Here is a 10,781-nt window from a genome sequence, read left to right on the forward strand (position 1 = left end):
TAAATATCCACTTCATTGTGGTATTCTTTTATTTATGTAGTACAAATTGGAGAATAAAGCGGGTAGCTTTTCACATACATATTACCCCGCTACAAGTTGTAATAATAGAAGATATTAAATCTTTCCTTTATTTATAGTCTCAATATAATCAACCACTTTCGCGTATACTTTGAAAACTGAATAAGTTTCTTTGAGACTTACTACAATACAATACCTTATTGGTAATTAATTGTGTTTCTCCAAAATAGTATAATTGGCTCTTGCAGAGTTCTCAATTAATTTTGTAGTACCACATATTCATCAACACCCATATGGTGAATATCTCTTTTAAAGAGAAAGTTATACCATTATGGTTATGGTCAAAATTATACGCAAGTTCTGTTTCTTGCGTTATCGCTGTCTTTTAATAATCACAATGTCAAAATATTTTGGCGTACAATAGGTACGTGACCAATGACCATTCATGCCATAATAATGACGTTGTTTTCTTATATCATCTCAAACCTCCTTCTAGAGGTGAGTGTGGTATATACCACTAGCACGCTCATATTCTTCCAAAAATGAATATGTATTCTTAAATCAGATGTTGTCACATTCACATCATGAATAGACCATAATCATCTATATGTGCTTTATAAAATCTCATGTCAAATCGATGACAAATATTTTCACAAGTGGGGGATAATTTTGGGAATCCTTATTATTCTCATTATCACAATGATGACGATTATAATTTCGTCTATTGCCACGTCCACATCCATTGATACATTCATAGTGATAATTTTGTCTTCTTTCAGACTTATCACATACTGCTATCACATTCTCTTAAGGGAATGAGAATGGAGCAAATTCAATGGGACGGGTTTCCACTTTTTGTGCCCATAATCATACATGAATTTGATCATGGCAAGACATAGAAACTTTTACCACTTCAGGTGGTTATAATTTCTTACAAACTCCATTAGAGTTATAATCAAACTTTGTTGTCTTTGCTTGTATATAAAATCAAAGTATAGAATAAAAGAGAAAAATACGGTAAAATACTTACCTTAAATCCAGAATTTAATCATGAAGGAAGTTCATGGAATAATTGGCAATCATTATGCTCAATCCCAAAGCTTCTACTCAATTGGTTAGAGTCTCGTGCTGATAACATGTTATAAAACAATAAAAGAACAAGAGCAATATTGCAGAGAAAAGTAGAGAGAGAATTCTTATTGAATTTTGGGATGAATTACAATGAAATAGAACCCTCTATTTATAGGGAGAGGGTGGCTTAGCCACCAAGCAATGAACCCTAGAATCTCTCTAAATATAGACATTCACCATAAATATAATTGTATTTATAACAGTTCAGTTATGAAACTTTCCCTAAAAATAGTGCGGGCCAGTCCTATTATTTAAAAATAGTTAGTGATTTTAAAATAATTTTAAAATATTCATATTTTAATACAAAAATAAAATTTGAAAAAAAATTATACCAACTAAAACATAAAAAGTTTATTTTGCAGTTTGAATTTTATAAGTAAATACCGATGACATAATGCTGATTGAAGAGACGCGAGGCAGCGTCAACGAGAGGTTGGAGGTTTGGAGACATTCCCTTGAGTCTAAGTGTTTCAAGTTGAGCAGGACTAAGACGGAATACCTACAGTGCAAGTTTAGAGTCGAGCCGATGAAAGCAGGGTTGGACGTGAGGCTTGAATCACAGGTCATCCCCAAGGGGGGTAGTTTCAAGTATCTCGGGTCAGTTACACAGGGGGTGGGGAGATCAACGAGGATGTCGCACACCGTATAGGGGTGGGGTGGATGAAGTGGAGGTTAGCGTTTAGAGTCCTGTGTGACAAGAAAGTGCCACCGATTCTCAAAGGTAAATTTATAGAGCGGTAGTTAGACCGGCCATATTGTATGGGGCTGAGTGTTGGCCAGTTAAAAACTCACATATCCAGAAGATGAAAGTAGTTGAAATGAGGATATTGAGGTGGATGTGCGGGAACACTAAGATGTATAAGATTAGGAATGAAGATACTCGGGAGAAGGTGGGCGTGGCCTCCATGAATGACAAGCTATGGGAAGCAAGGCTTATACGGTTCGGTCACGTTCAGAGGAGAAGCTCAGATGCGCCGCTGAGGAGGTGTGAGCGACTGACTTTGGTAGGTAAAAGGAGAGGTAGAGGGCGGCCTAAGAAGTATTGGGGAGAGGTGATTAGGAAGGACATGCGTGGCTTTAGATTACCGATGATATGACCCTAGATAGGAAGTTGTAGAGGTCGAGCATTAAGGTTGTAGGGTAGGAAGCTGTTGTGCATATTTCTACGGCGCACCAGAGTGAGGCTAGTCTGTTAGGACTTAGTCTTAGACTGTTAGTGGTTAATGTTGAGTCACATTACTCTTTCGTTCCTCTTAGTGCCAGGCTTTATTTACTGGTTGTTGTTTGCTTTTAATCTATTTTCTATTTCTGGTGATGCTGTTATCTGTTCCATGGTTTCTATTGATGGTACTGATATATTGCCTCTTTTCGTCTTCTTTCGGAAACAACCTCTCTACCTCCTCGAGGTAGGGGTAAGGTATGTGTACACACTACCCTCCCTAGACCCCACTAATGAGATTTCACTGGGTTGTTGTTGTTGAATTTTATAAGTTGAACTCCAGGATAGTGTGCTAGAGTTCAAAACTCCCCGAATGTAAACTCCAATATTTTTTCCTTAGTATAGTTTAGTGCTGGCAAAATAGGCCCATATGTTGGCAGTCCGCCCATATTTTGGTGGACTGGGTGGGTGATATTTTAAGTGGGTCATATTTGGGCTTCATCCCATATTTACCCGTAGAAGTATGAGTGTTTGTGGGTAAAAGATTGGGTAATATATGAGTTGTTTATAGAGAAACTTTCAGAAACCACTATGTTTTAGTGGTTATTAGCTAGTTGTAGCTACAATTTACTATATTATTTCCTATAGATGTTTTCAAAATTTTTAGAGTATATTCGATATATTTAAGCTACTGTATTCATGAATACAGTAGCATTTCTAGGCGTGAAACAGGGGATTACAGCTAGACAATATTTTGTATTCGAGTGTATTCGACTGTATTCATGGCGTGAAACATGTGATTACAACTTGACAGATTATTGTATTCGACTGCATTCACGGCGAGAAACAGGGGATTACACTGTTTTTAAACGGAAAGTGAATCAATTAACATAATAGACTCCTAATATAACTCAATAAACTCAATTACAACACACAAGTTTTGTATTTCCAGTTATAAAAAAGATTCTCAACCGAAAAATACCCCAAAATATAGCAATCTTCAGAGAAATTATATAATACATCTGAATACATAAATTATATTAATTAAAAAAATATAAGAATATATTCATGGAATATAGCGAGACAGTGAATACAATAAAATACATAGAATACAACGGGATACATTGAAATACAATGAGAAAAGGCAATGAATACGATGAAATACATAGAATACAGCGAGATACATTGAAGTACAAATTCGCAATCTGATCCTTAGGAATCCTTGTTCACTGGATTCTAGAAGAACTACTTTGTAAGGCCTACTAACACATAATGTTCTAGTCAAGCGAGAGCTCAAACAGGTATGACGAAAATGTTTTCTTAATTTTTCTAGATAGGCAAAAAGGACTCCTATAGAATGGCTCACTCAGTGAAAAATGTTTCGTGCTTGGCAAGAGTTATCAGGCATCAGTAGGGGATTATACAAAATGGTCTAAGTGGGAGTTTCATCTTTTAGACGCAGACAAACTAATATATTTTGTATGAATTTGAAACTGATCAAATCACGGGCTTGGTGTTGCATATTCCGGCGGAGGAGAAGATATGAGAAGTAGAGAGAGAGAGGGAGAATAGATATGGGGTAGGGATAGGAGAAATTTGAAGGGATATGAGAGAAAAAAATAATACAAAGCTTATTTTATGACTTAAGGGTAGGAGGTAACCATAAATAGATATTTGACTATAAAAAATCAAAAGGTAGCTATAAAATATAATTTTTTAAAATAATATCTATTTAAAATAAATAAGATATGAACGTTTGGTATAAAAGTTAAGTAATCCTTGTTTATACCGGTTAAGCTATACGCGATTTTTCCAAACTTTTAGGACATAGAAGAATTTTCCAGCATCAACTTCTTCTCTTTCTTCCACGGGCATTCTTCTCAATGGTAACTTCTCCTCCTCTAAAACATTTCTTCCTCATCTTCCCTCTTATTCTTCTTTTCCTTTCTTTTTGGAATTTTTAGGGCTAGACTGCTAGGGTTTGTGAATAACTCTAAAAATAAGCAGAAGTTATTTTTTTATTATAAAGTTATGGTTTTACGGAATATTAGATTTCTTGAATATTTAGGGATTTAACTAATTTTCTACTTTGATATGTATGATAGTTTCAACATTTGTTTTTTTTTGAAATTTTAGGTATTGCAAAAAAGAAAAAAGTACTCCTTAACCAGAAATTTATGCTTAATCTTCTATCTTTAGATGTTTCTAGCCCTTTTTGGTTTGTCGTTTTCTTAATATTTTGTATCATTATGTTTTATGTTCAAATACTAAATATGCTAGGGTTGTATTTGAAACTTTCTATGTTAGGCAGAGATGTCTATAGAGATTAATGAGGAGGCGATTGATGATTTAGAGATTAGTTCTTCAGTCCCAATAAAACGAGTTAAAAAAAATACTTTTGTTAGTTGGAATACTTTTTAAAAATTACCTCTTGCTAGCAATGGTGAAAGAGGCAAAGCGCAATATAAAGTCTATAAGATGATCTATGTGGCAACTCTAGGTATGGAACTTCAAATTTGAAGCGACATATTGATACACACATAGATAATAGACAAGAGCGTATGAGTGAGCCAATTGATCAAGCAATTTATCGTGAGAAATTGTCCGTGACAATTCTGAAGCATAGTTATCCTTTCAGCTTTGCCGAGCATCAAGGAAACAGGGATATCCACTTGCATTTAAATCCAAAGGTGAAAACTATTTTAAGAAATATCGCCAAGTTAGTTGATACTGATTTTAAATATGGCCTCTCTGATGAGGAATAGAAAAAGTTAGAGACTATTGCTAAGTTTTTCAAGCCATTTTATGACACCACTACATTGTTTTCTAGAAGCAAATACCCAACTGCTAATTTGTATCTACCTAATGTGTGAAAATTTCAAATGTTGTTAGAGGAAGAAAGAGATGGTAGTGAACCAATTATGAATGATATGGCTACATTAATGTTAAGAAAGTTTAAAAAATATTGGAGGTCTTACAGTAAGATCTTATCACTTGATCATGTGACTACTGATGCAAAGGTAAAAGTTGTTGAAGATCATTTGCAATTATTGTTCAACGAATACCTTGTGCCTTCGACCTCAATTTCCTTATCGGGGGAGCATGTTTATGGTAGAAATATCAATGAAGCAAGAGATGGGCTTGAGGAGTTTGACGTATTTGAAAACCAGTTGGAGTCTGGTAGAGATAAAACACAATTACATTTGTACTTGGAGGAGCCTAATCTTGACCGTAAAGTAAATCCAAATTTGGATGTACTTGTTTTTTTGGAAGGAAAGTAGACTAAGGTTCCCAGAACTCTTATTGATGGCACGAGATGTCTTGAGTTTACCTATTACCACCGTAGCCTCAGAATCTACCTTTGCATGGGAGGTCGCATTATTGGGAAGTTTCAAAGTTCTATTTTACCTGCAAATGCGGAGGCAAAGTTATGTATTAGAGATTGGCTTTGCGGGCAAGAAGGTAAATCATTTTATGTATGTTATTTTTTTGTTTTGTTTTGTTCTTTTATAATAGTATTTCAATAAATTAATTTTACATTTTCTTGTTTGTTTTAGTAAGATTAAAATGGATCAGATACTGAGGAGGATGAAATTGCGGTAGACCTTCAGCTGTATCTTGATAAACTTGATTCGCATTGATAGGTAAAGTTGTGTAAATTGTTATGGCTAGCTTATATTATACACTTTCTGTCTATTTGGAATTGAGGGGGTATTGATGAAATTGCAGTAGACCTATTAGTTTTTTATTTGATTACAATATTGCTGCTCTGTTAAGAGAGCATCATCAAGTATTAGCACTGATGATTGTTTTTCTTGAGATGCAGATTTGTTATGGAGTAAGCAAGAAAAAATTATTGAAGGATGTTCTGGATTTTGTTGTTATGCTTGGGAAAGTTGCATTTGTTGCCTAGTCTTTGTGGTTTATTATGTTTCTGCAACATTATGTATCTACTATTTCTATTTTGCAATATTATGTATCTATTTTATGACTTCATCTGCAATACTATTGAGTTATTTTTTATTGAATAATATGAAAATGGTGGAAGAAGTGGTTGTTGTTGGGAAGTCAATAGCTTGAGAAATGGCAGAGCAGCCGCTTTGGAGTAGTTTTAATGAATTTATAAACGATTGCTTGTATTGTGTTATGCTTAAACTTTATTTTACACAAATATATTAATACCTTGTGCTCCTAATCTTGTTACTACGCGAAAAACAACAGCTAGTCTTGGAGCCTTAGCTCCTACTCTTATGCCACCAACTCCTTGTGCCATGTAAAATGAGTTGTGCCCACTTTTTGCCCAACCCATATTTTACCCAACCCGCATTTTACGCATATTAATATGGACAGGTGGAATCCGATCCGTTTTTGGTCAACCCATTTTCAACCCGCCCATATTCGATCCAACCTACCCATTTGCCACTAGTATAGTTCAAACTTCAGAATATTTTTCTTGAACTATAACATTTTTACTAAGCTCAAGCATTTTTTTTCTTGTAGTTTGAATCGATACAACTATCTTTTTCCTAAACTCTTAACATATTTTTCTTACACTATACCAAACTTTTCTTGAGTTTTAAACTGTGCTAGTTCAAAGTTCAAGAAAAATATTTGAAGCTTTGAACTGATGCTTCAGTCACGATGCGTGCACTAGAATAAGGTAAGGAGTCAAATGGTTTTGTGATCCATTACAATTTTTTTTTAGTTTTATGACCTTATTTCTTCTTCTTTTTTTTACACATAAGAGATTTATTTTTAGACATAATAGATTTAAAAAAGACATTTTCCTACTTTTAATATTGTAAAAAGCCACGAAGGCCTATTTTCTCTAAGTTAAGGGAAGTCATGTAATTCGGATTAATTTCACTGATGATCATTCAACTATCTTTTAATTTCACTAAAGTCACTCAACTATTTTTTGTCACTTAAAAGTAACTAAACTTTATCATTATCACTTAAAAGTCATTTTGGCTCAAAACCCCACAATAAATATGACATGGCATAAACTTTAATGAGAAAAATCCAAAAATAAATGTCACATAAGCTTAAATGGATCATACCCACTTTAGATCCATTTCTTCCTTAATGTGATTTGATCCATAACCCAAATGCTTTCGATAAAAAAAAAATTAAATTTCACATTAGTTTAAAATGATTGTCCTATACTACAAAATTCTTGCCTTTTCTGTTACATAATGCCCATTTATAATTGTTCTATACTAAAAAAATTCTTATCTTGTTTGTATGCCCCATGCGAGTCGTTTTATAACTCTACTGATGTTAAAAAACTACTGTACCCAATTTACGTAACATATTTATAATTTTCTAGTAAAATTAAAATAGTATTATATTCGTCTCACATAACATATTAATGTATCATAAGCATACAAGAATAATAACAAGAGTCTATTTTCACAATGAACATGCAATTACGGACAACCTATTGCAATTGTTTAGACAAAAGAAAGATTGTATTTGAAATAAAAACCCCACAAAAAAATCATACGACCTAATTTTATTAGGGGTGTGTGTTTTCCTCTATTGAAACCCATTTGGGTTATGGGTCAAATCACATTAAGCAAGAAATGGATCTAAAGTGGGTATGATCTATTTAAGCTTATGTGTGGCATTTATTTTAGGATTTTTCTCACTAAAGTTTATGCCATGTCATAAAATAGTTGAGTGACTTTTAAGTGACAATGATTAAGTTTAGTTACTTTTAAGTGACAAAATTAAGTGACTTTAGTGAAATTGAACGATAATTGAATGACCATCGGTGAAATTAACCCCATGTAATTCACACCTCTTCTTACTTCCAAAAGGTTCTTAATTCAAAGAATTTCAACAACTAGAAAACATATACTAAAATGTCTCAGCAAGTAAGTAAACATGCACGAAAGCGTTGGTTGAAAAATGCAGATGATGAAAATTAAATTATTCATGGTAGTAAAGAAGCTGAGGAGAAATCAGGATTTAAATTTTCTAAATTTTACCTGTGGCTCCCAAATGTACATGCAAGTATGCATGATCAATAAGTAATATAATAATAAGTAGAGTTTTAAACCCACAGAAACTTGTATTTAACTACCTATCAATTTCACTCAAATTGTTATTCAGCCAAGTCAATCAAGGTTGTATTTGTGTGATTTATAACTAATCAGTAAATGTAACAGTTAATTAAATTAGCAAGCAGAAAATAGTTGTTTGAGAATTCAATAGAGATAAGCATTGCAGGATTGTGATCGATTCACCAATCCTATTGTGTTCTAACTAACTCTCCTTTTCATACAATTTGCTTATGGTTGCTAACTAATCGAGCAAAGTATACTCGTATTATTCTCCCGAATTACTTCTCGTCAGTCCAAAATAGATTAACTCCTACATTACTATGGAATTAATATATCAAAAATGAATTAAGATCACGATATTAAATTAAGCATGGTGATTAGGTATATTCCTATCCTAGCCACAAATTCGCCCCTCACCCCTCCCATCTTAGATTTAAGATCATGCCCTCTCCAATTCTTCTCTAATCTAAACATAGCTTTTCCAAGCGTAATTTAGATAGTTGATAGAACTTGATCGTTGGTCAGACAATCAAGCAATTAAACACTGAATTAAAGAAACAACCATGTTATAACGAATCATAATTAAGGAGAAGTTAATGTCAAACAACAATATTTATGGATAAATTACAACCCCAAAACTAATTGTTCTTAGCCACTCATGATAGTATTAAACAATTTTACAAGTGTTTGAATTATTGAAAATTCTAAGGATAATGAAGAAAAACTAAGAATCCTTGCTCCCGAGTGTTCTGTGCTTGTATTTTCCTCTCAAAGTGGCGTCTACTTCTCCAAAATAGGTTTAGATTTCTTTTTATACGATTTGGAGTCATGTAGGGACGAAACAAAACCTTGTACCAAGCAAAATAGGAAAAGTCTTTGCCCCAGCATCCAAGGCAGCACGACGCGCTGGCCCTACGCTGGGCTAAATGCCGAAAAAAATTCGCTTCTAGTTTCTGCACCCCAGGCATCGCGACACGTTGCCCTGGGCGCTAGCCTGGGGTAATTTTCTTCTTTTTTCTCCTCTTTTGCTTCAAATCGTTCCCTTCCGTCATACATTGCTTCCGGGTGACTCCTTGTCACGACCCCAATTTTCCTCCGTAGAATATTGTGATGGCACCTAGTTTCTAAGATTAGGTAAGCCGATTTTTAACACAATTAAGCCAATTTTTAATAATGATAATTTGAAACATGGTTTAATATAAGTGCCGAGACAAAAGAGGAATAAGTCTACATGTCAATAATCATAATAACTTCCCAAGACTGGTAATATAGAGTCACGAAATCTCGTTAAATACATGGAATAATCTCAAGGATTGAAATACAATACTGTTCAAATGGCAAACTGACAGCACAATGTAAGGAAGAGACTCCAAGGGACTGCGACGACTAAGCAGCCCTACCTTAAATCCTCGTGATCAACAAGCTAACTCTGCCAGGTCCGATAACTCCAATACCTGGCTCTGCACAAAAATGTGCAGAAGTGTAGTATGAGTACACCACGGTCGGTACCTAGTAAGTATCAAGACTAACCTCGGTAGAGTAGTGACAAGGTACAAGTCAAGACACTCACTAGACAAAATAACCTGTGGAGTATATCAGTATAAAGCTAATAATGAAGCAGAAATCAATAATTGGCGCAAAATCAACATGTGCATATAGGCAGTAAAGCAATAAGAATACCGGGAAAACATCATTTAACCAAATAAAGAACACAAAGGACAACCAATTAATCAACCTTTCTAACACAAGTTTCACAACAAAATCACTCCGTGATACATCATATTATAGTCACAAGTCGCATGTCTCAACCCGCCGTCATATACTCACGGCACCTCGTGCCCACCTCTCAAAATCACAAACGCACGGACAACTCACATGCCAAAATCACAATCCGCCCAGCAATAGTCACATGCTCACAGTCACAATCCGACATGATCATAAGATCACAATCACAATCCGCCCGACAATAGTCACAGGCTCACAGTCACAATCAACCCAGCATGATCACAGGCTGACAAACACAAATCGCCCGGCATGATCACAGGCTCACAATCACAAACCGCCCGGCATAATCACAGGCTCAATAGCAACATGAAAATGAATAATACCATAATACATGGGCATGATTAACAAATTTCAAGTTTTTTACTCGTGAGCTAGTATAAGTGGCATGTTACAGTGTATGCCTGTGCGAGTGCATTACTGTAGGCCAAATCAATAAGTAATAACAAGGACATCGAATAGATCATCGAAAAAACAACAAGTCACGCAAGGCATTTGACAAACACACAGGAAATCACAACATCACACGAAAATCACCAACACAATGTCTCCAAATCATCACACATCGACCCTGACATTTGCCACCCTTATCTCTCCGATAGCCACCCGTATCACTCCGCCCT

At 34.8% G+C, this 10,781-nt stretch overlaps 1 long non-coding RNA gene across 2 annotated transcripts; it reads left to right on the forward strand.

Moving 5' to 3' along the window:
- Window positions 1-4,110: 4,110 nt before the first annotated feature.
- On the forward strand, window positions 4,111-6,355 carry LOC109218164. 2 transcript variants are annotated; one of them, XR_002066732.1, is made up of 4 exons: window positions 4,111-4,194; window positions 5,329-5,770; window positions 5,866-5,952; window positions 6,135-6,355. It is a non-coding gene; the product is annotated as an uncharacterized LOC109218164 (long non-coding RNA). The 2 variants fall into 2 exon arrangements; XR_002066731.1 differs by having other exon boundaries at window positions 4,128-5,770.
- The last annotated feature ends 4,426 nt before the right edge of the window (window positions 6,356-10,781 follow it).

This window comes from Nicotiana attenuata, unplaced genomic scaffold (assembly GCF_001879085.1).
Source record: "Nicotiana attenuata strain UT unplaced genomic scaffold, NIATTr2, whole genome shotgun sequence".
Classification (NCBI taxonomy): Eukaryota; Viridiplantae; Streptophyta; class Magnoliopsida; order Solanales; family Solanaceae; genus Nicotiana; species Nicotiana attenuata.